This window comes from Dermacentor variabilis, chromosome 4 (assembly GCF_050947875.1).
Source record: "Dermacentor variabilis isolate Ectoservices chromosome 4, ASM5094787v1, whole genome shotgun sequence".
NCBI lineage: Eukaryota > Metazoa > Arthropoda > Arachnida > Ixodida > Ixodidae > Dermacentor > Dermacentor variabilis.
This window is the reverse complement of record NC_134571.1, coordinates 28,128,934-28,155,454: the sequence shown is the minus strand read 5'-3', so window position 1 is coordinate 28,155,454 and position 26,521 is coordinate 28,128,934. Positions and strand designations below refer to the sequence as shown.

General features: G+C 47.6%; 1 protein-coding gene across 4 annotated transcripts in view; it reads right to left on the bottom strand.

Annotated features, from left to right (window-relative positions):
* The window catches only part of LOC142578839 (uncharacterized), a 332,468-nt gene that overhangs the window by 107,518 nt on the left and 198,429 nt on the right, over positions 1–26,521 (bottom strand). The window contains exon 1 of one of the 4 annotated variants that reach the window (XM_075688467.1): positions 20,899–21,464. The exons of the other annotated variants lie outside the window; for them this stretch is intronic. The gene's annotated coding sequence lies outside the window, so the exon portion shown is untranslated. Of the gene's footprint in view, positions 1–20,898; positions 21,465–26,521 lie in introns of those variants that run through there. 4 annotated transcript variants of the gene reach the window in all.

Genomic DNA, 26,521 nt, shown 5'->3' with positions numbered 1-26,521 from the left:
TGCGAGCTGTAGGTGGCATTGATCAGGCATTTTTGCAGGCTGATCCCCGTCATTCTTGCCGCTTAATTTCCACAAGGTTCCGGGAGCAAAAATGCTTGAAGTACTTTTTAGTAAGTTTCGCCCATTTCGTTACCTGAGGTGACTTTTTTTAACCATGTGTGAAAATATTCCACTTCTGAGTATTTTTCCCAGATTTTAATCCATCGACAGCAATATATAACATTACTGTTTTAAGTTTCTTGTTTTCGTATATCGAGTGTTTCAGCGAACTCAATTTTTTTTAATGCTTATGACACATAGCGTCATAATTGACAGATAAGGCATAATTGACAGATCAGCAAAAAATCACTAATTAACTATTCAGCTAATTACCATACAACACATATTGCAATTTACAAATTCAAGCCGGGGAGTTAGCAGGGTGGATCCACTTAGAACGAATTCACAGGATGACACCAGTTTTGGGATATTAATTCCCGTGCTTTGCGGAGAAATGCATTGCCGTTCCAGTTACTTTTGCGCTTCATTGCATAAAACGACGCTTTCGTAAGAAAGTAGGTGCAACGACAGTGCATTCTTACCGCCAGTTTCACGGCATTTCGCAAATGGTGTCATCCTCACAATTACTTTCAGATTGACATGCCTTGCTGCCTCACCCGCTAGAATTTGTAAATTACAATATGTACCATAAGGTCATTAGCTGAAAATTTAATTAGTGAATTCTTGTTAATTATTCGGCTATGCATTTAAATATCTTGTGCAAGTAATGTCCGCCTTTTCGTGTAGACCCGCTCATGAATAGAATTGTCCTACCTGCAAGAGAAAAAAAATTGAGAGTGTTCGCTGAAGCACCCTGTATATCAGTTACTGATTCTGATTGTCATCAGATTGCTAAACAATGCCGTAGATAGATAGATAGATAGATAGATAGATAGATAGATAGATAGATAGATAGATAGATAGATAGATAGATAGATAGATAGAAAGAAAGAAAAAGCGACAAGCAATCATGACCAATCCCCTGCAGTTACGAATAACATCGAGAGACAACTATCCTTCAGTAAGGAACATTACATCACCATAAACAATGGGAAGAGATCTGCATGGTCGGGTAACAAAAGAGAACGAACGCTAACTCTAACGAGTTCTCGCTCGATAAGCAGACCAAACGTAACTTTTGCTGGCAAAGCAATGGCGTATTAGCAATGATACTGCTATGCCTGCGTTGTCCCAATACTAGTTCAGCGATGCAGCAAATTACAACTATGCGTAGAAGATACTTCGCAAATCTCCCAGTAAATCTCCAAGCGTGCCATGCGCATCTGTGATACTATGTATGACCCCGTCTTTTCCCGTTCTCTGCTAAATGAATTATAGAGGCTATGGCCTGTTTTTCTTTTTCTGATTGATTCATGGGGTTCAACGCGTACCAGAACAAAACCGAGGTGGAGTTATGAAGCACGCCGTAGTAGGGGACTCCGGATTATCTTGACCCCTTGGGGATCTCTAGCGGGTGCCCAATGCACGGTACACGAGCGCTTGTTGCGGACCGCCCCCATCGAAATGCGGTCGAGAATGGAACCCGTGAGCTCGTGCTCGGAAGCGGAACGCCTAAAGCCCCTAAAAAGGAATGCCACAGTTGCAGCGCCATTGCGGCGGGTTCGTTTCCCTTTTGTAAATGGTCAACGTTCGAAAAGAAGATAGACAACAGCGATAGTTGGAGGAAGAACGTTTCTAGATATTTTTAAATATTCTTAGCGCTTAAAATTGTAAGCGTAGCTAACAGCGCGGTAAGACGAATGAGAGTGACGAACTACCGCTGCGCTTTGTTACTCACTTCCGTCCTTTACACGTAGGAATCGCCGGAAATGAAGAGGCTGATCGGCTCGCTTCAACTTGCGCTCATAACAACTGTGACTGTCCAGAAATTTTGTGCTAGTCTGCCGATTCGTCGCCACCTACTCAAGCAGCATCCAGACCAGCGCGTCGCAAATGGAACATTCCCGCCCCGTGTTCGCGGTCGAGGCTTGCTTCGTTGCGCTAGAGCACAACTACTCAAGTTGAGGTTTGGTTGCGTGAACGTGCACGAATGTTTACACAGACAAGGACGTGTGGCAAGTCGGTTGTGTACGTCTTGTGGCTGCTGCGAGACACTTGAGCCCCTTATATTTGAGTGTCCTGCTTTCAGTGCGCAGCGCATGTCGTTAGTGAGAGACTATCATCTCCTTGGCCTGCGGTGTGCGACACTCAAGGAATGTTTATACCCCAGTGGTTGTGCGTCTAAACGTGATCAGGCCCATCGCGCCCTACGTCCCTTTCTAGAGTTAACCAACTTAGGTTCACGTTTGTAGTGTGAACATTCAATATTCTGTATTAGCGTGACCTTCAGTGACCGGCCCTATACTGTGTGTGATCTGTACTGTGTCCTACTTTAGTCTTCATCAGATTTGTCCTGTTGCTCTTCCTTTCCTCTTTTCTCCCCTCCTTCCGATCTTTCATTTCTGTGTTGCTGTCACCTCCCTCCAAAAGAGTACGCAGGCGTCGTGCCCCTTGCGGTGGCAGTTGCCAGCCTGCTCCTCGCTTTCCCTTTCCTGTTAACTGTGTATATGTGCTCAAAACAAATAATAATAATAATTACTGCGCTATTATTGTTTCACCATGGATCAGTACAAGCTTGACTCTGCTAGCCAGCGCAAAGTTCTGTATAGATTATTCAAAAAAAAAAAAAACAAGGAGGCACGAAAGATAGCCACCTTCGACCGTTTACGCACATTTTATGCTGCGCTCAAGCAGTAAGGGCCATGCTTGCTTTGTTTTCGCAGTGAACGCCAACCGTGTAGAGAACAGTTCGGTGAGCCACTCATAGGGCATTCGTAGAATAACTGTCGAAGAAAATAGCAAGAGCTACTGGCAGCGATAAGACGCGTCCTCAACCACGCCGCTCTCGAACTTTCAGCGGCGAACGAACTGGGAAAGGTGCGAGAAGTCTGGAGAGAGAAAAGGAATGCGCTATGAAAAGCAGTGGCAGGAGTCCGAACAAAAGCACGGGCAAGGGCAGCCTTTAGAGAGAGAGAGAGATGGCAGCGGGAAAACCAAATCGAATAACTCGAGAACAACGCGCCAAAACAAAGAGCAACAAGCAAGCGGCCGGAGAACGAGCCGGCTGCTCCGCACTCCAAGGGACACAGGATAGTGAGAAATAGACGGAATGGATGGGGGAGGCAACGCTTCGATAAGGGCCGCCGCCGAATATTTTCCTCCGCGCAGCGGGCTCTCGGGAGCCGAGACGGGTGTGCCGCGATAAGATAAGGGCGCGGGGCCGTCGCCGCGCGCCGCCCTGGGTCTCTCCGGGCCCTGCGCCGCCGTACGCAGCGAGAAGCTGTCGACGGTGACGACGGGGCACTTGTCCCGCGAGTTGCGCGCAGTCCAGCGTGCGCCGGTGCGGACACCGCAGCCAGGCCCCATGCGACGCGCAGCCGTTTTATGCTGTACGTACTTGGCGCGCTGGCGCTGGAGGTAGCCCGTGAACTTCGATTTTGATGACGGGGCGTCGGCGCTGATATTGCAGTTCCTGAGAAGCTGGTTCGTAAGAACTTATACTACCTTTCACACGTCAGACGCGACGCCGCGTAAGCTATAGAGCGACTTCGTACAGGGTTCCTATCCGCGAACAAAAGTTGTGCGAGTAGAACATACCATAAGGCATTTTTCTTTTTTATTTCTTATTGAACTTTAAATTGCAATATCAAGACGCTAGCCTGCCTAATAAAAATTGCCTTATTTTGTTATTATTCACATCTGCGGCCTTACGTAGTACGTTTTGGTGATGTTTCAGCTCAAGTTATTTACCTATTTGTTTAATTATTTGTCTATTTATTCACCTTCATATTTATTGATCCCCTCAGGGCTTCTTTATAAATCATTACCGAAGGGAAGGGCGATAATAATGGAGCTAGAAGTACGAAATGCTGTAGCACGAAACCCATATACACGCAAAATAATATATCTGCCAGCCTTTTTTCTTTATTGATATGATATAAGGAGATGTTGGCGCGCAATTTAAGGCGTCGGCTACTCCTTATCTCTTGGGTGGTTCCGTCATACATCATTCTGGGTTCAAGGTTACACATCAAATAATCTTTTCACACAAGCACCAGGACTTATCAGTCTGCCTTATTAGAAGAAAAAAAATAACACAAGGCAGCTGTTGTAGTAAGAAAAGCCCACACAAAATACAGTAATACAGAAATGAATAACAAGAACAGATGTCAAGCAAGCATTGTTTTGAAATCAAACAAATTGGCATGTGATTCAATACAACGTAAGTTGTTGCAAAACAGTTGTTGCGCTACGCTGGTTCCCTGGTACATGCTGCATCAGTATACAGAAGGAACGTTTTTTACTCGATGTTCTTGAAATCCGTGTGTGAAAACAAAAAAAAATTGTGTGTGAAATTGTGCGTGTGAAAACAAAAAGAAATGCACAAGACGGCCACAGCCGCCCGTGCGCTGTTAGATACGGGACCTTTTCCTGAGCCTCCTTCGAGTTCACAAGACCACATCGAATCGCGCCACAGCTAATTAAGGAGCGCAGAAGCACATCTACCCCGTTCCCGAGGCGCGGCACGTGCAAACAAGTAGGCGTCCCCCACCTCGTGCGCCGCAGGTGGAGCTATTCACTGCTTGACTCTTCCCGAAAGTGTAGCGGGAGCCTGGCAGGGTTCCAGGCAACGTGGGTCCCAAGGCAAGACGGCTGTAATGCACCGTGAAGCGCTGGCAGCAATCACCCCATCCGCCTTTGTGAAGGCAGTTGCAAGCCAGGAAGGCAATACCACAGAGAGAAGTAAGCCCTCGGACAATTGGGGCCCAAGGAGCGACCCTCTGCGCCGGGTTTGACACAATCGCACGGGCGCCTACCATTGGCCGAAAATGACGCCACCTGAGCGGGCTGGCCAAAAATGACGCCACCTGAGCGGGCTCGCCGATTGGCCGAACGTGACGTGACTTCGAGACACCGAAAGGGTTAAAAGCCAGAGTCCGGGAGCAGCAAGGGAGCATTCCTTCATTCATCTCTTTCGAGCTTCTTGCCACGGGCCGCAGCGTCCGAGTTGCTGCCGGCCCGTAATGACTTTATGACTGTTAATTTCTTTATACTCTCACTGTAAATAATGCAAATAAACCTCCAGTTTTCATCTCAAGGTCCTCCTCAACCTCGGCCAACTCCCGCACCCAACGGCAAAGTCCAAAATCTGGGGGACAACAATTGGGATTGTCCTCCAGATCCAACAGCTGGTGGCAGCGCTAGGGATGAACCTTCATCCCAAGAGATCCAACAGCGCATTGGGGCTCGCTTGAAGGTTCAGGTACGTCACACTATGGCACCAACGCGGCAGCGGAATGACCTCGAGGCGTCGTGTAACGCTAAGCTTTTCGAAATGCGACCTGAAGGTGACTGGACTTGAACACAGTTAGCTCCAAGCAGATCCTGCTTCACATATATTTTGCAGTTGTGGCCTTCAATAGTCGCAACGCCGGCTTGCTGCGCTGAGGGGAGGGGACCACAACGACGAGGTTAGAATCCCCCACAGAACGCGTTTCGTGTTTTTTTCTCTCTCTCTTTTAAGTGAATGCGAATATGCTCGGCGAGAACCCGACCAGTGGCCGACCAAGCGATAGGCACGGACAGACAGACAAACAGACCGACCGAGCAACCCACCCGAAACCATTGAATGGTAGGCTAAGAAAGCTTCGCCATGTAACAAAGACGTCGGCGCCGTTGCACGATAAAAAATGCACGCAAAACAGCTCGTATGGAGTTGAGGCAAGTGCACGGCATAGGCACACACGGCATACACCTGTCACCGCTCGCTGGCCAGTAATCGTGCCCCACTCCGCATCCTTCGGAAATGGCTTCAGCCTGCTCTGCACTTACAGGTTTCCCGGAAGAAGCAGAAACTTTGAGCGCGCGGCGCCGTTCACCTAGCGTCCGAACGTTATCACTAGCCAGCCGGATGTCGCTTCCCGCAGTGTCACCCCGGACAATGTGTATCTCTGCAGGTAGGAGAGGCGAGCTCTCTAGAAAGGGACAAGCATTCCCCGTGTGGCAGCCCGTCGGGTGTCACCCTTCCGAGATGAATTTCGTTTCGTGGGGGCTTTGTATTCCATTACCATACACGATCGCGTAAAGACTGCGACTATCACTTTGCGGTTGAAAAGTTTATACGAGAAAGCGATTGTTTGCCTATGAGCACTCGCGCCGATTGCGCAAGAGATAGCCCCGTTCAGTGGCAGCGACAGCGGCGAGAAATGTTCACTAAACGTTGCCCTATAGTGGTCACCAAGGGTTGCACATCTTGCTTGTTACAGTCGTGGCACAACGTGCGCTGCCAGCGAGTAGCCGTACGCCTGACTCGCGTGAGACTCGGGCCCTGTCCAGATAGGAAATATATGTAGAGAGAAATCGACCGAGGCGACATAAAGAGAGCAAGGTTCGTAAGGGAGGCTAAACGTAAGCGGGGCGGTTCGCGCAACACAGCCTCAGCATTTCGCAATATACAGGGTGTACAATGTAACTTGAGTCGACCATTAAACATATGCAGATATGGATGAGATAGTTCAAGTGGCTGAGGATTTCTATAGAGATTTATACAGTACCAGTGGCACCCTCGACGATAATGGAAGAGAAATTAGTCCAGACGAATTCGAAATCCCAAAGGTAACGCCGGAAGAAGTAAAGAAAGCCTTGGGAGATATGCAAAGGGGGAAGGCAGCTGGGGAGGATCAGGTAACAACAGATTTGTTGAAGGATGGTGGACAGATTGTTCTAGAGAAACTGGCCACCCTGTATACGCAATGCCTTATGACCTCGAGCGTACCGGAATCTTGGAAGAACGCTAACGTAATCCTAATCCATAAGAAAGGGGACGCCAAAGACTTGAAAAATTATAGACCGATCAGCTTACTGTCCGTTGCCTACAAACTATTTACTAAGGTAATCGCAAATAGAATCAGGAACACCTTAGACTTCTGTCAAGCAAAGGACCAGGCAGGATTCCGTAAAGGCTACTCAACAATAGATCATATTCACACTATCAATGAGGTGATAGAGAAATGTGCGGAATATAACCAACCCTTATATATAGCTTCCATTCATTACGAGAAACCGTTTGATTCTGTCGAAACCTCAGCAGTCATAGAGGCGTTACGGAATCAGGGTCTAGACGAGCCGTATGTAAAAATACTGAAAGATATCTATAGCGGCTCCACAGCCACCGTAGTCCTCCATAAAGCAAGCAACAAAATCCCAATAAAGAAAGGCGTCAGGCAGGGAGATACGATATCTCCAATGCTATTCACAACGTGTTTACAGGAGGTATTCAGAGACCTGGATTGGGAAGAATTGGGGATAAAAGTTAATGGAGAATACCTTAGTAACTTGCGATTCGCTGATGACATTGCCTTGCTTAGTAACTCAGGGGACCAATTGCAATGCATGCTCACTGACCTGGAGAGGCAAAGCAGAAGAGTGGGTCTAAAAATTAATCTGCAGAAAACTAAAGTAATGCTTAACAGTCTCGGAAGAGAACAGCAATTTACAATAGGCAGCGAGGCACTGGAAGTCGTATGGGAATACATCTACTTAGGGCAGGTAGTGACGGCGGATCCGAATCATGAGACGGAAATAATCAGAAGAATAAGAATGGGCTGGGGTGTGTTTGGCAGGCATTCTCAAATAATGAACAGCAGGTTTCCATTATCCCTCAAGAGAAAAGTATATAATAGCTGTGTCTTACCAGTACTCACCTACGGGGCAGAAACCTGGAGGCTTACGAAAAGGGTTCTACTCAAATTGAGGACGACGCAACGAGCTATGGAAAGAAGAATGATGGGTGTAACGTTAAGGGATAAGAAAAGAGCAGATTGGGTGAGGCAACAAACGCGGGTAAACGACATCTTAGTTGAAATCAAGAAAAAGAAATGGGCATGGGCAGGACATGTAATGAGGAGGGAAGATAACCGATGGTCATTAAGGGTTACGGACTGGATCCCAAGGGAAGGGAAGCGTAGCAGGGGGCGGCAGAAAGTTAGGTGGGCGGATGAGCTTAAGAAGTTTGCAGGCATGGCATGGCCACAATTAGTACATGACCGCGGTTGTTGGAGAAGTATGGGAGAGGCCTTTGCCCTGCAGTGGGCGTAACCAGGCTGATGATGATGATGATGATGATGAGATGCCACGTATCTGGACAGAACCAAGTTTATGTTGTTTGCCGTCGCTTGGAGATACCCAGATTATTTTTTTTCATTCCGCCTAATCACATCATTAGTCTTAGTCTTAATTAATTAACCAACTTCTCAAATATTATAATTAGATTAAAGGTGTCAATGAGGAAATTGCAGAGCAACATGAAGAGCTCCCGACACCACGTTCTGTAGCTTAATACGTGTTACATAAAAGTGTTTTTCCTAGCGTGAAGAAAGCCTGCGAATACATGTAAAGTGCCTCGAGCGGCAAGTCGAGCAGCAATATTGCGTGTATTCAAGGGGTTCTTTCACGCTCGGAAAAACATCTTTATGTAGCACGTATCGAGCAACAGAAAGCTGTAGCGGGATATTTTATCGTTTCTCTGCAATTTTCTAATTGGCACCTTTAATCAAACTATGACATTTGAGAAGTTGATTAATTAATTAAGACTAATTATCTATTTAGGCAGAATCCAGACAGTCACCTTATTATCTCTAAGTGACGCAAACAACATTACCTCGATTCTGTCTAGCGATGTAGCACATGTATATTTTGAGACGCTGGCATACATTATCTATGTCTGTCCACGATAAAGTGCAAAGAGAAAAGTGATGTGCAGAGTGCTGGCCCAATCGGACAATCGTCCATTATCAGAACTAGAAGCTTTAGGTCAATGCTCCCACAGAACATCCACGCTGAAGGCCTTACTAGCGTTACTAAGTTTCCTGCGGTCTACGGGGCTTCACGACAGACTTTAAGAACGCCGCACCCTAGATAGAGAGAGAGAAAGCAAGGGTAGGAAAGGCAGGGAGGTCAACCAGAACAGCATCCGGTTTGCTACCCTACACTGGGGGTGGGGGAAAGGGGAATAGAAAGAGGAAGAAAGGGAGAGAGTAAGTACTGAGTACGTGTGGAAGGGACAGCGTACACAATGACACTATAAGCGGTCTCTTAAGCCCGTGCACTTCAAGTACCGCACTAGTGCACGAATCGCTTTTCGAGCCAGTGACGGTTGTGGCCACGGTCCGAGTATCTTTGTCTCGGTGAACAGTCTCGAGTCTAGTCTGCGTAATGTTACCCGCAGAGAGAGGCGTTGGACATCGTAGCGAGGGCAGGTACACAATAGGTGCTCGATGGTCTCCTCGCACCCACAGGAGTCGCACATCGGGCTCTCGGCCATTCTCATACGGTAGGAGTATGCGTTCGTGAACGCCACTCCCAACCACAAGCGACACAACAAGGTTGCTTCGCCGCGGGAAAGGCTAGATGGCAGTTGTAGCCGTAGCGTGGGGTCCAGTTTACGTAATCTGCAATTGAAGCCACTTAAAATCCAGAGATCTTGGGACTTCTTGCGCGCAAGTAGGTGAAATTCCCTGGCAGCGTCCGACCTCGCCAAAGGTATTGAACGCGTCTGGGTATCTTCGTGGGCACGCCGGGCAGCCTTGTCAGCTAGGTTGTTGCCGACGATGCCACAGTGAGCAGGAATCCACTGAAATATAATGTGGTGTCTTCTTTGCAGAGCAAGGTGGTGCAGTTCCCTGATTTCAGATGTCATTTGCTCTTTAGTTCTGTGACGTAATGCGGACTTGATGCTATGAAGGACTGCCTTAAAGCCACAAAATACGACCCATTTCTCTGTTGGCTCTTCGGTGATGTACATACATCATAGCGGCATGGAGAGCTGCAAGTTCTGCCGATGTAGATGTAGTCGTGTGCGACAATTTGAATTTAACTGTAACGTTCTTGGCTGGAACGACGAATGCGGCAGTTGAGCTGGTAGGTAAGGTCGAACCATCGGTATATATATCTATGCGGTCATGATACGTATGGTGCTGTAATAGGAGTGTAAGTCGCTTCAGATCCGGCGATGGATGATTGGACTTTTTTGTAATTCCAGGAATAGCAAAATTCACTTGAGGCTGTCGCACGCACCACAGGGGGGAGGAAGGCTTCGCCGCCGGTGCAAAAGATGCTGGTATGTACTCTTGATGAGCGTTAATCACTCCTGCAACGGTCGCTTGAGGTCTCTCGGCTGGTAGGGAGGCCAAATGGTGGTCGGGGATCCTTGACAGAGGGCGAATGTGCGCTCTGAGAGAGTCGACAGCTACATGTGTCTGAATTGTATGGTCTCCTGCGATGGCAATTGTTGCTGCACCCTACCGCTCCATAGTGTAGGCGGTTTGTTTGTGCTCGTCTCTCTCTCTCTCTCTCTCTCTCTCTCTCTATATATATATATATATATATATATATATATATATATATATATATATATATATATATATATATATATATATATATATATCCCCTTCACACTGTCTTTGTCTTGTTATGCGCCTTAGTCCTTCTCCCCGTGCAGGGTAGCCAGCCGGAACTAGCTCTAGTTAATCTCCCTGCCTTTCTATACATTATTTATCTCTCTCTCTTTCTCTCTCTCTCTCTAGTCGATTAAAACTATAAGTTCACAAACCGCCGATATTCCATCTAACAACTCTGGAGTGCATATATATTGTCAAAAAATATCAACAAAAATAAATGTTTACACTTTCCGCAGCCTGAAAAAAAAAAGAGCAGATTTTTATGAGAACAAATAAAGCAATCTGAAGAAACATAATTCTTACGAAACAAGTCTTACCACCGCTGTCGATAGTATTATTAAATCATGCGACACGAATGAATGTTAGCTCACTCACACAACTGCGAACACAACCGCCGAGAGGAAACTGACAAAAAAGGATGCAAATACCTCGTTACTGCAGCATCTCCATGGGGGCGCCTATCGCGAAACAACCGGTGTGAGGCACCGAGACAAGCACGACTCAGACGGACGAAGAGGCACTTCTCCAGACTGCTCAGCTGTCTGAAAGCACTGCTTTCGAAGTTCTCTTTCAAGTGACGTCACGATAGCCTCTAGCTGAGTGCCCTCACATCCCATGAGAAGTGTTCGCCCAAGGGAACAGTTATGCAGCGTGATATGCAGCGAGACAGCAGAGACTGTCCAAAGCTGCGCTCCCGGCCAAACGCGCTGACAGTGATGTTAGCTGGAAATAAGTAAGTCAAAGGGACGGCGAATTATGCAGCTATATAACGACGGAACATCGAAACACTACTATTCAGTGTATACGGCAGAAAAGAGCATACAACGGACAGCGAAGCCACCACGATTTTGAGGCTAGCGGGCTATAGCCGATTAGTTGGACGGACCAAAAATACAAATTTAATTGCATTACGCGAAAGGCTTGTAACTATGCGGGACGTTTTCGTAACAGCTCCCTCGTTAATGAGTCAGGTCGCACTACGTGTGCCTTGGAAACAGGGGTTTGTAATTAGCAAAGCGGGCGCCGGGAGTGTTTACCCTCGGATGTCAAAATGAATGCCAAGTGTAGGGTTTGGTAGTGTACGTTATGCGCGGCGATTTCATGGCCTGACAGAGAATTAATTAGCCCAACTCGTTACGTGCACTGCTGGCTGAAAGAATGACGGGAAGCTATCTGCCTCGCAAGTGAACTGGCATGATAACGCTATGTTCTGTTTGCGGTCTCATCCTCGCCCGATTATGTCACAGTGCGATGACGTACCAGCGCCGAGAAAGACTGTATTAAAAAGAAAGCGGCATCATTACTTTTTTCTCTGACATCGTAGCTTTAGGAACGAAGTGAAGAAATGTGAGAAGAAAAAAAGAAAGGAAGAAATATATAGAGTGGGGCGGGGGCGAGGCTTCTCTAAAGTTCCGTAATGAAATGCCGAGAGTTCTGCCGGTCCAAGTTCACATGGAAGTTCGATGCTTCGTATAGTCTTTACACATTAGCGTGCGCGAACAAACACACACAAGCACAAAACTTCGTTTCGCGACAGAACGATCTTCAGCCGCTCGGCGGTCAGAGGATAACGCAAAACCTGTACGTGTAAAAGAAGTGCATGTAATAACAGAAGGCTGACTACGTGGCGAATATACGTGCACCGCGGCGCAAGCGGCAGAGATCCCACTATTGAACTCTGTTCGGAAGCAGCGCCCAGAGCTCACAGAGCCGCGCACAAAGTACGAGGGACGAAGTCAAAGGGTCGATATTGTGCGAGCAAAGTTACAGCGCGCGCGCGGTGCGCTCTGGCAGCTTGGAGTAATAGAATTCCTCTCGCAAATCAAACATTTAATGACGCTCGCGGCTACAGTTTTCCAAAAGGAAATCTCAGTTCCTCCACACTGAAAAAAAAAACACGGATGGAAAAAGGAAATCCAAGAACAAACAGTACACAGTGGGAGCATAATGCTCCAGATAACTGGTTGCCGAAAAAAAAAAAGAAACGTAAAAGGAAGAACGAAAAGTAGACAAAGCCGAACGCGAGTGGCGTATTTGCGAAGAGGTAATTCCATGAAGTCGTCGTCGCACAACGTCGCTCCTTTGAACCCGCTAAAAGCCCGAATGAAACTCGCGAGCTGGTGGCGAAAGGCAGAAAGAATGCAACGGCTTCCGTAATTTCTGTCGGGAAGCCGTCCCGAACGACTGAGGGAAAGAATGCGGCGCCGACGCGCAAGAAATGAAGTGACGGCACGTTATTCCTTTCTTTATGCTTAGTTTCGGCGACACAACACGGCGCGTTTTTCATCTCATTTGGATACAAGTTGAATTCCTCTTCTTCCGCTACCACGCTCGTTTCCCGTCGTTCTTCTAGGCCGCTACATATATTTATTTTCTTGTTTTTTTTTTTTCGGACACGTCTGAAACGCGCGTATAACTGCGTTATTACTTCGTTCGACGTGCCTATGTTTGGCCAGAGCTGGAGTGATCGACGACTACAGCCTCGAAACGGAGGCGCACGCGTCACTCCGAAATAACGCGGTGCGGGACAGACTTTGAGGCACCGCGCATTTCCGGAGCGAGGAAATAACTTTGTTCTCGGCGACTACACAACTTCGAAACCGCGCGCAACGGCGCTATTGCTTTAGTGATGCGCTTTGCGGCCTTAATTGGCCTGCCTTTCCGCCTTTATTTCGAATTTCCCAGCACACTCGCCGAAAGGCGAGGGCGAACTGACTTCGCCATTTAAAACTTCACACATTCCAAGGCTCGATGCCGGCTATACCAAAAGAGAGTCCCTTCCACAGTGAGCGAACCGCCCACTATGCACGTTCTTTTAATATATTTTTTAAGCTAATGTACGCGCGATGGCGCTTCCGGCGACATTCTTCGCGAGTTCTGGAACTGCTGTTAATGATTATCAGGCTTTATTTCCTGTTCAACGGACGTACGAACAATGTGCTTTTCAATTGTTTGGTGCTACTACCTGGGAGTAGAAGGAACGTCCTTGTTTATGCGACTGTGCGTCTTGTGCTTGTCAGCGCCATTCACACACACACACACACACACATACACACACTATATATATATATATATATATATATATATATATATATATATATATATATATATATATGCAGTTTGAATATCCCTACATAACATATAACAGACGACATAAATATATCAAGTAGACGTAAATGTGCGATTTCTCGTGGCATCACCCTAATTTCTTTCTTCTTGAGAGAGAGAGAGAGCGAGAGAGAGAGAGATGACTATAGGAAGGCAGGGATTTTAACCAGTCAAGGGTCTGGTTGGCTACCCTACGCTGGGGGAAGGGAAAAGGGGCAGAGAGGGAAGGGAGAGAGAAGGTGTAGGTACGTGTACGGACACTACTTGAGTAACGCCGCTCTCGCAAACCAGACCTTCTGAGAAAGCACAAAAGTGCCTTCACTGCCTTGTGAGCCGATGATCGGGGGGGACGGTGCTCTAGTACTGTATGTTCACTCAGAGGGCTATCATCGTATTTCCTGAATGCGTTGGACAAAGATTGTCTTTGTGCTTGAAATTGAGGACAATGGCACAATAAGTGGTCAATGTTTTCCTCGCATCCGCAAACATCACACGTTGGACTATCAGCCATTCCAATTAGTGCTCAGTAGGCATTCGTGAAGGCAACTCCAAGCCACAACCGACACAGAAGCTTCGCGTCGGTGCAGACCGGCCGCAGGTCTGAGTTGAAGTGACGGGTTTAGTCCGTGCAGTCTAGTGCGCCTTGTATGTGCGGTATTCCACTCTGCTAAGGAGATCTTGCGAGCCAGATTGCGAAGTTGTCTCACGGCGTCGGTCCTTAAGAGAGGTATGGGGACGCAGCGGTCTTCTTGGTTTGACATCTGAGCTGCCTTGTCTGCCTCATCATTTCCTATGATACCGCAGTGACCTGGTATCCACTGAAAAGATATATCATGGCCTTTTTCTCCTAAGTGATGGACAAGTTCCACGATATCGCATGTGAGCTGATCGTGAGTTCCCTGTCGGAGAAAAGACTGCATACGTTGCAAGGCCGGCCTTGAACCGCAGAAGACTGCCCATTTTCTATCACTTTCAGCACTTATCACATTAAGCGCGTCGCGGAGAGCCGCGATCTCTGCAGCTGTAGACGTAGTGACATGGGAAGTCTTGAACCGCTGGGTTATTCTCATTGTTGGTATAACTACAGCGCCACCGGAACTGGTTGATGTAGTTGATCCATCAGTATAGATGTGTGTGCAGTCGCTGTATTTCTCGTACAAAAGAAGTAAAGTTAGTTGCTTGAGTGCTGATGACGGCAAGTCCGACTTTTTCTGAAGTCCTGGGATGGTAAGGTTTACTTGAGTACGGTGCACACACCATGGAGGAATGGAAGGTCTTGCCGCAGGTGTGGAACCTGCCCTGAGAGAAGCACGGTGCGCGAAGACAGTCGCACTGAATGTCGTGTGGGGCCTATCTACTGGGAAACTTGCGAGGTGGTGGGTCCGGGCGAAGTGTCTTATGTGCACACGCATGGTTTCAATGCTAATGTGCGTTCTAAGAGCGACTGCAATAACTTCAGTCGTTCACGCACTCCGCGGTAGGCCAAGGCATATCGTGAGGGCTGGGCCTTGGATGCTTTGGATTATATTCAGGTTAGTTCTGCAGGTGTTGGTTATGACCGGTAGGCTGTACCGCAGGAATCCAATAAAGAGGACCCTGTACAGTTGCAGCATAGATTGTATTGGCACAATCCAGGTCTTTCCTGATAGGAACTTAAACATATGGCAACTTCCTGTCAGGCGTTTTCTCACATAATTAACATGAGGGGTCCCTGCAGGAGAGATTTCTGTCAATGACCACCCCCAAAAATCTGTGACTCGTGCTGTACGAGATCAGTTTTCTGTCGACAGATATCACGTATAGATATATTGATTTCCTGGTAAACGCCACCACTGCCCACTTTTCATATGATATATGAAGGCCTTGTTTTCGAAGGTAGAATGATGTTAAAGTGGTTGCCTTCTGTAGATGCGCGCGAAGCTGCAGTCGCGTCACAGCCGACGTCCAAATGCAAATGTCGTCGGCATAGATGGAGAGCCTAACGGTGCATGGCACAATGTCGGCGAGTCCAGTGAGTGTTAGACTGAAGAGCGTTGCGCTCAGTACTCCGCCCTGAGGCACCCCACGGTTAATGTAATGCTGAGAGTTCGTGCCATCTTCGGTAAGTACAAAAAAGGATCTCTTATGTAGATAGTTACTTATCCAGAAATAGGCCTTGCCGCCAAGTCCTACTGCCTCTAACGCGTTGAACATCGCTTCGTGCGTTACGTTATCGTACGCTCCTTTAACATCCAGAAACAGGGCAGCAGATAGTCTTTTGCAGGACTTCTGGTGCTCGACGTGCGTCACCAAGTCGATAACGTTGTCAATGGAAGAACGGCCACGCCTGAAACCGGCCACTGCATCTGGATATAGTTGTAAATGTTCGAGGTACCATTCTAGCCGTGCTAGAACCATCTTCTCCATTAGTATTCCTATGCAACTGGCAAGCGCAATTGGTCGGTATGATGCAATGTCTACAGGCGACTTGCCAGGCTTGAGCAGTGGAATTAAGCGACTGATCTTCCATTCCTGGTGAACCGCAACTGCCTGCCAGGAGTTGTTGAACAAGAGCAGGAGCATTTTCCGAGCCTCTTCGCCAAGATTAAATAGGGCACGGTAGGTTATACCGTTGAGTCCTGCTTAACCTTCAGTCCTGGTGAACGTATACCTTCAGTCTCGTGAGCAGTATGTTGAAATAAACAAAATTAAATCCATGCCCAAACCAGTTTTGTCTGGAGTACCCCAAGGCAGTGTCCTGGGTCCCCTCTTATTTCTTATATTTATTAATGATTTGCCTTCCGATATAACTGTGCCACTAAGGTTGTTTGCAGACGACTGTGTCATCTACAATAGGATCGGATCTTTAAGTGACCAGTTAGAACTTAACAACAATTTACAAAGAATATTAAAATGGTGTAATGCATGACAAATGTCACTGAATCCAGTAAAATCAGTTTGTATGACCATAACAAGAAAGAAGGTGACTTTGCGGTACAAATACAGCATAGGTCCACAGGAACTAAAAAGAGTAATAGAATATAAATACCTAGGACTAATATTTACTCAAGATTTGAGATGGAATGCGCATATCAATCAGGTGTGTAGCAGAGGAAATAAAGTCTTATGGGGTCTCAGGCGAAGAGTGTACAGGGCAACTCCTGAAGTGAAAAGCTTGGCATATAAGGTATTAGTAAGGCCAATTATTGAATACGCTAACATTGTACGGGACCCACACACTGTAACCAACCGTCATAAATTAGACAGAGTTCAACTACTCGCCTCCAGATTCATATTTAATAAGTATCAGCGCGTGCACTCTCCTACTGAACCATGCAGACGTGCAAACCTCTCCGCTTTAGAACTAAGGACTAAGTTTGACCGGCTGAAATTTTTCTACCTAATTGTTCATAACCAGGTTAAACTTAATTTCACTGATTTCTGTATAATTTCACCAGATCGACGCTCCAGACACAAGCACAGTTTATACATACACCCGCCAGTTACACGGAATGATATATTCAAGTGTAGTTTCTTTCCTAGGGCGATCAAGGAATGGAACGAATTACCCAATCCACTTGTCACATGTTCCCCTGTCAGTGCTTTTACTGCTGGTTTGGAGAATCTTATTTTTCCGGATATGACTGCATCATAGCATTTGTTTCTGATGCGCATATTGCGAGTGTTTTGTCTTTGATCACTGCATGCCACTTTTTACGGATACTGCTATTGTATTGTTCTTTGTTCTACATGTACCGATACTTTGTATTTCTATCCACTCCTGTAATGGTCCATCCTTGGACTGACAGTATAAACAAACAAACAAACAAACAAACAAACATGAACGCTTGCACAAGGCCAGTGCAGCTTCGAGTTCGTCCATGGAGAAAGGACTGTCCATGCGGGGGTCGCGTGAAATCGGTGAGTGGTGGAGCGTCGATGTTCCAGCGGAACTAGTTTCGCCAGCAATCCTCCTGCAGAAAGCTTCAGCGACGTCAATCTCGCTGCATTGTTGGTGAAGGGCCAAAGACTTAAGAGGGTGGCACTGCTGAGGGGTTGCATAGATACCACGAATAGTTCTCCATATGTGAGACAAAGGTTATCGTGGATCCAAAGACTAGCAGAATGACTTCCATCTTTTCGATGCAAGTTTGTCCATGCGACGCTGAATTTTCTTTTGAGTTCTTCTGGCCAAGCTCAAATCATCTAAGACTTCGTGCGTCCGCACGAAGTCTGTACGAATTGCACGAAGCTTCTCCAGCTCAATGTCGTATTCCGTGCGTGTATATATTCTCGGAAGCGAATGTGTGGCAGCCTCTAGGACACCCTTTATGATGTCCTCTAGGCTAGAGGACAAGTCATCACTACAGCTGTCTTTGACAATTGGTTTGAACATTGGCCAGTCGATGCATTGTGTGACGCCGGGTGACTTGGAGCCCATCAGCCCTTCAATCCTAAGATAAGTGGGTAGGTGGTCCCTTCCCCGCGTTTCAATATCCGAAAACCACCTGACCTTTCTAGTGAAGGAGCGTGAAACAAAGGTGAGGTCCAGGCAGCTACAGTAGGCAGTTCCACGCCGAAAGGTGGGGCTTCCATCACTTAACAAGCACAGTTCTTGTTCGGAGGCAAATGACACTAATCTTCTGCCTCTCTAGTTTATCTTAGAACTTCCGCAGAAATGGTGGTGGGCATTAAAATCTCCAGTCATCACCAAAGGCTGCGGAGTCGCTGTCGTGATTCGCCGTTACCACTCGCAGTGCAGCCGACTTGAGGGCGATATGTAGGCTCCAACTACTGTGAAAGTGAGCTTGTATTTCTTCATTGTCAGACATACGTACTGGTTTTCTTGGTGAGGTGGCACTGGATGAAGGACATACGTGAAATCACGTCCTATGAATACGATGATCTTGCTGCAGTCTCCGTGGGTAGCGGACATGAAACACTCATACGCGGACAGTCTCATGTTATCTTATAGGGGCTCGCAGATGACGATGCTTGGGAACTTATTCGTTAACACAAACTGTCGAAAGTCCGACATGCGTGACTTAAGTCCTCTGGCGTTCCACTGAAATATCGATGCGTTCCGGACTTCGTCAAGAAACGACGGATTCTGGAGAGCCATGATTTAAATTAAGAGCTGCAAGTACTGGTCTCAAAATGTCCAGCCCCTGTAGCACGCTTTCTGCAGACGAAGATATTATGTTGGTAAGTATAACGCGAATGGCATTCATGAGCGACCGCAGAGCTTTGATGACCTGGAGATCATCAGCCAGCGTCGCTTCAACAGTTGCCGAAGCGGTCGAAGTTGGTCCAAAGTAACGAGTGCACCACACTAATTCCCAATGCTTCCCAATGCACACGTCCTAAGACAGCAATTACGTTCTTAACGACGTGCCAGGGCTGCCTTTGAACAAGTGCACGGCTGCAGTTTTTAGGGACCAAGTCCTTACTTCTCGCATTAATGTGACCTCGCTTGGCTTCCAGCGGATCTGGACCCGTAATAAGAAAACGCTTTTATGCTATAATTGCTCATAAGAGCAAACTCAGATAATCTGGATGCTGGACATATTATTATCGAATGGGGCCGGCAAACGGCAAGGACTACTTACGAACGAAAATCTTTCTGAATTTGGCCCCTGGGCTGGATGGGGCGGAATCCACAAATATTTTTACTTACAATAAGTCTGAGATGACGACTATCTGATATCATCTCTTACAACAGTTCATATATATATATATATATATATATATATATAGACAACAAACAATGAAACCAAGGACAGGGAATACCGGGGAAATTATCCGTGGTTCCTAATTGAATTAAAGGAATGATAAATAAATGGAAACGAAAGTGGATGAAAAACAATAAGAACAACAACAACAACCGGCCGCAGGTGGGATACGGACCCTCGTCTTCACATTACGTGTGCGATGCTTTTACCAAATGAGCTACTGAGGCGCCGTTCTCCCATCCGCGTCGTATTAAGATTATTATTCTGGGGCATTTATGTTGATCTGCTAGAACTAACCTGAAAGTTAAAATGAAAGTGCACGAAAGAATAACGTGCTCTCATTTCCCCTTTCTTTATCATTTTCTACATTTAAATTTCAACTACAATTAATTTCCCCTATGCTTTCCTTGGGTTCATTGTTTGTTGGCTGCATGTGGTTGTATACATATAAGAAACACTGCCATTGTTTCCTTTTTATTTATAGCGCAGGAAGACATACGGAAGATCAACGAATGAAGATATTGTTTCACAATATCGAACATCGGGATGTTGAGCGCGAAAAATGACTGAGGAGAACGACAGAACACCGGACGCGCGATCATGTTTAATCAGAAGCAAGCCTCTTCATCCCATCAATTTGCGCAGGTTGGAATTATAATGCGTGTCGACTCCGATGCTCACCCCTGTGAAAACAGCATTGAAGCACTCTGACCACACTTCTGGGTACGCTCTGTGCCGTTTAAATGAGCGCGCCGCAAATGGTGGCGCGTGTTCCTTTCCGCCTGTTTCCTAGTTTTACTGGAAGATGGCGCTAGTGTCACACTTTCGCCGCTCTCTGGTTGAACGAGCGTACGCAGAATCTCATGCATACTATATGTATGTTTTTTTTTTAATTTTCTCTCGGAAAGCGACGTACGGCTCCGTTTGCAGTGTGTGTAGATGGTGGTGGTGACGATGTTGCAGCGGGCGGAGTTAGGCTGGCTTAAATGACAGGCAGTTGTTCCGCCTGAGCTTCCTAGGGATTGAGATCGAGGATGTGTCACCAGGTGTCAATGGGCCCATTTCTCGCGGGTTTGCAAAGTGGGGTAGATTACACAGTGTATTAAAGATGCGGAAAGAGTGTTTCGGAAAGTCCGCGGTGGTGCCATAGAAATGTTAAGCTGACGTTCTTATTCAGAGAGAGAGAGAGAGAAGTAGTAAAGGCAGAGAGGCACCACGTAAGTACAAAGTCGTGCCACCAAGTGCCCGTTAGTCAATTTTAGTCTCTGTTCAATGTAAACAGAAGGTACGGAACCTATTTCGCATCGTAGTGACATCGAAGCTGCGTGGTGCCTGCCGATTTCTTTGGAGAATACAAATGCGGTTCATAGGGAAAAGCACCGCCACTACGAGTCTCTCCATAGCGCCTATATATCAGTGTAACACTCCAATTGTTCTGGTCCGCCAAAACACCCGCGCTAAATTTGCACTCAAGGGTGTCAGCGCACTGCTCATGACCGACTGTCAAACAAGCAAATTCTTACCTGGGAAGAATGCTATCCAATTGAGCACTTGAACGAGAGGCTTAGTTTCTATGGCGACAGCATTCAGCACAGCATGGTGGGGGGAGCAACACAAGAATACAAAGACAGCCAGCAAAAAGCGGTGATCATTCGAGGGCGCGGGAGTTCATTCCTTTTCACCCCAGCGGAACACAAACACAGCTTTTTCAGACTCCGCGCCGGAGAATATGGCGGTCGGGGTGGTCGTTAACGCTCATCGTATCCAGCGTTGACAGTTCACACGTCGACTTTGCTCAAGCGTGCGTCAGCTCACCCAAAAAGGGATGATAGAGGAGTCTGATAAGAGGCGCGAAGTGCTGCGGACGATGGCCAAACTCAATCCCGCTTGCCTCGAGATACCACCGCCCTCTCAAGCGAGGAACGAAACTGGCTTTGAAGAAAACCCGGGGACAGACTGGCACTGCATATGGCGATCCGGGTGCAGAAGGACCGGGTACGACGTGGCGAGCAGCTCGTGGCACGTCTTGCGAAGAAACACGAGCCTTCCAACTGACTCACGGCCGCGGCAGGTGAGGGAGGGGGAGGGGGGGGGGCAGGACGAATACACAACAATCGACAAGCCCCGAACAGCCTCTCCCCTTCTCAACCGCCGACGGGTCCAGCGCGGCGCATTCATCGGACGCGTGGAGACGTTATCGTCGCGGGCCAGGCCGGCGATAGATAGGGGCGCGCGTCACCGCTCTCGCGGCAATGAAAGGACAGCAGCGCTCGGAGCGGACGAACCCGGAGATCGGATTACCGCAGGAGAGGCCGCCCGTCCTCTGGCCACCTCTCTTGCATCTTCTTGATTTCCTAGTCCTTTTTTCCCTCTATTTTCTTTTACCTAACATGGCTCCAGCGTGCGCGGGCAGCAACCGCGCACGGAACTTGGAAAGGTGACTCCCACGCGGAGCTCGAAAGGATAAGGAGAATGCCAGATCAGCGAAGATGCCAGGGTGCGTCGCTCAGCGGCAGCTCAGCGCTTATACGCATCTCCGCGATGAATGGAAATGGCAGAGGTGGAAGTGGCGGCTCTTGATCATGGCAGTCCGGAGTTCCGGAGGACCCGCAAGTGCGACACGGCGGTTGGCTCAAAGGGAAAGCGCCGAGACAAGTGCGGCGCGTTGGATCCCGTATCGCAGTATTCGGTGCCAGCAAGCTAGTTGACCGTAACCAAGCGATGACTGCTAGCCGATGGCGAAGACGATGCGAATGCTAATATTAAAACGAGGAAGAGGCTGCTTATATACGATTAGGTGAGGTATACGCAGTTGCGTATGCTACCTGATCTACCCACAAGGTAGCATACGCACTGTCGTATGCTACGTACTTCCTGTCCGTCCAAAAGCGGCTGCTTCTTCCAGTAACGAAATGCGAAGAAAGTAAGCGGTCCCTGTCTAGCCCACGAACGAATTAAAGAGCACAAAAGGGGCGAATTACTTAAAAATGAATTCACAAATATGACTTTAAGAAATAACATAACGGTCCATGCGCCATGCTCTATAATTTCTTCAGGACACTTCTTCAGGCTGGGCTTGCAATATCTGCGTTTAGGTCTCGGTTGCGGGACACGAAACAAGCAGTGGAAACTAACGAGAGTGCCTATAGTTAACACTGTAGTGTAATATCATGATTGAATAATGCACGGCGAGAATTTAGGCACTTTGCAATACGCATATTTGATACGAATATGCTGGCAGACATTGTGTTAAGACTTGCCAATGCTGGTGCGAAGTAGCTGCAGGTGGAATGAGCTTTTGGATATTTCCAACTTATTTGAAAGGCCCAGTACAGATGGCTCAACAGCTTGAACACACATGACAGACGCTATAGTTCCGGAACGGAGACACTCGACATTCTTGCGGGTACAATCTATTTGCGTGCGCAAAGCTGTCCGATAACAGCGGCAAAGGGCGATTGCAGATGTGTTGCCTCCGAGCACTGTTCGCGCACCTAGCCGACTAAGTCCGCGTTGACATCGCAGAAACTACAAGCCGCGAGATTTCGATCGCTTCAACAGCGCAGGTTGGGCCCTACAGTACGACTCGCTATTGCTAAACTCGAACACCGTACAGACATGTGACAACTTCGATATCAAGGCGGTGGGATGCGGGAACCCTTTTCGTCTCTGAGTAGCTCCATTGACGCATAAACACGGCTGCAGCCTTCGAAGTGTGAGCTGGTCTTTCAGGCGGAGTCAGTGGAATCAATAAGGATTTGCAGATTCGCGTATATCTCCTTCCACGTCGCGGTCGAAAAACAACGGGGACTGTGAAACGCGGATTCAGTTACCCGCATGGAATGGCACATCGCAGGTAGCGTTTATTTCTTCCTATTTTTTTTATGACAATGTTTCCTGCCGCAGAAGAGTCGCACGTTTTGTTCCATGTGCACAATTAAATCGATACGGCAGTGCCTAAACCAGCAAAATGTGCAACAGTGCCTGGAAACTTGAACCTTCAGAAAAGCTCTAGGAGGCCGACGTACGACGTCGCCACTTTTCGGAGAACGCATCACGTATACAATATCATGCAAATATCAGGGGAAACGCAACACACACAAAGCTAAACCCCTTTCAAATAGCTTGCATTTAAGGCACTGGGATCAGAGTGTGGAGTCAAAAAAGCGGTGCATGCTGCCTCCTTAGGATAGTAACACGCACACATTAATTTGCATTTTCTATATTTTTGAATACAGAACTTGACATTGCTACTAGCTCGTCCTGTAGGCGAAAAAAAAAACTGCTTGACGGAATCGTGGATATGTGAAGTTTGGGTTGTTCTGTTGATTTCCTACGGCAACAGTCCGTTACGCTTGTTATGCTATTGGGCCAGATCTGGTATTCATGCAATAAAACTCCATGCATCATCATTGTTATGAGCGCAGTTTCCACTTCGAGCTTTCCTGAGCAATTAGTTGTTAGTACCAGCAATAAAAGTAGCATCAGCTAGCGACAAATGATAACGACATACCATATTCAACACACGCTGTTTTGAGAGAGATACTGAGTTTAACGGGAAGCTGGTGTGATCACGCAAACGGCCATACGCTCACAGACACACTAAAGCTGGCAAGTATTGTCAAGGCCTGTATATATTAGATAAAGAAAACGGTGCTTTCACAGCGGCCCCTTACGACTGGCATTTCTGTATACATCACTGCATCGTCCAATGCAAACTCTCTCCAGCGCCGCCCATTCCCATACCACTTCGTTTTCTCTCTCTCTCTCTCTCTCTCTCTCTCTCTCTCTCTCTCTCTCTCAATTTCGCGGACAGTGCAAGACTGAGTCAACAGGACCAATGATATAAATTTGACTGATTTCTAGCTTCTTCGCGAACTCTGTCCTATCAACCTTGAAGAGCGCCGATTGCCAAGCATCGCCTTCTGCGCAGGCAAATGGAGGGCTAGGAGCAACTCGGAGTTTTTCTGCAGCAAAGTTAAGCCTATGGTTAGAGTCAACCAAATTTGCAAAGCTTTTAGTTCGTAAGTGGTCCTTGCAGTTTGCTGGCCGCATTCGATAATAATTTGTCCAGCATGCGGATTATCTAGACTTGGATCTTATGAACAATTATAGCATAAAAGCTTTTTCTTAATTCGATTCGCTGAAAGCCAAGCGGAGGCCCGTTAATGCGAACAGTAAGAAGTGGACCCTAAAAACTACAGCCATGCACTTGTTCAATGCAAGCCTGGCAAGTCGTTAGGAATGTGCGGATCTCGCACAGGCTCTGGGGCCGCTTTGGCAAGAAGCTCTTACGCTAGAATTATTCGTAAGAGCGAATTCCCGTCAAACCCGACGTTCGACATACCATCAGCGAGGGCCACTGGTCAATGGCAAAGAGTACTTACGAACGAAAAGATTTGCGAATTCGACCACTGGAGTTCCAGCCGTGTCTTTTATGAAGATCGAATGAGAAAATTATGACATCGTTGGAAAGATATTTGCCGCAGTGATTGTAAAAGAACATATAATGTCGGAGTCGCTGACTGTTGGGTCCAGTTGGTGCATCGTGTTGTGTCGTTGAGCGGAATAAGGCCGGAAAGAAACGGTACGGACAGGACAGACGTGCTCTTACAACTAAGTTTTGATGTATACTTTGCAAGAAAGCAGAGGTGCCGCGCATGCGCAGTCAAAAGGCAGATAAAAGGCTCATACACATTCACACGCAAAAGTTTAAAAAGGAGTAAGTGAAAATCAACCCCAACGCCTACTAAGATGACTTATTTCTTTATCCATCAGCGCCGCAATATAAACACTAATATCTGTTTTCTGTTTATTCCACCCAAGTAGGCGTCCTCGAAAGGCAATTGTCAAAGAATGTGTGCACAATAACCGAAACGAGCTGTTGCTCGGCCGAACATCTCCCGTCATGTCTTCTTTCTTATTCTCATTCGAAACGAAACGTATCGGTATTCTGAGCCACATTCATAATTCCACGTTCATTGCCAACAACAATAGTTCGGGGCAAGACAGTTTCCGGTAGGCGGCAACAGTGCCACCGTGTCGCGCGCAAGAAACTAGTCAGCCATCCAGCAGACTACAGCTACCCCACCGCCTGCCTATTTGCCGAAGCAAGCTCGCAAAGCACCACCTCTTTCTATAAAAACGTGCATCGTTGTGCGAGCTGGAGGTACACGGTCAAGAGACGGATTGGCTACAAGCCTTTGATTTGTATGATATTTCAGTAAGGGACCACCAGCACCAGCGCGCTCGTTCATCTAAATCTCGTTCGCTCGAGCGATAGGCCAATGCACATAATTACGCACAGGTTGGCCAATCAAGAACCTTTCTTCCAATTTAGTAAAGCAATGAAGGGGGCTAGTTGGTGAACGTTCATGGTTATATTGCGCTCAGTTTTACAAACACGATATTAAGGAAGGACAGGACGTGGACGGACGAAGCGCTTCGTCCGTCCACGTCCTGTCCTTCCTTAATATCGTGTTTGTAAAACTGAGCGCAATATAACCATGAACTTTCTTCCAAGCACGGGCAGGTCGATTCATTCGTCCATCCCCGGGCTAGCGCGTTACCTGGCTCGCAGAGAGCCGCACAAATTTAGCGAAAGGTAGCGCGAACATGGCATCTCATGGTGTCGGGCTGTTGGCCACCTTGATGGTCCGGCGCGGGGGTGTCGGCCAATCTCGATCGCGCGAATAGTGTTGTTTCGCCCTCAGGAAGCGAACAGCTCCTCCTGATTAGCTGACACTGCAACGCTGGCTAGCGCAGCGCTGCACTGTTCTACTGACACCGAACGGAAGCGCGGCCGATATTCAGGGCACGAGCACGCCCGTTTCCCATCGCCATACAACGGCACAGAGAGCGCGCACGCGCGCGCGCTCGTCAACAGAACGCCGTGCGCTTTCGTCGCTCGCCCGCTTCGAAAAAGAGAAAGAAAGAGCAGCGGAGAGGGAGGAAAGGGGTGTGTGGCGAACGACCTCATAGGAACGACGGTGACGACGTGGGGCCTAAACCTCGCCGGGCATTCGGAGCACGTGCCCGGCTACCCGGCGAAGGCCCGGCACGGCGGCGGCATGCAATTCGCGCGCTCGCGCCACCCTGTACCGATGGGCCGCGCCAAACTCGGGTGCCAAAGTCTCGCCGCCTCGT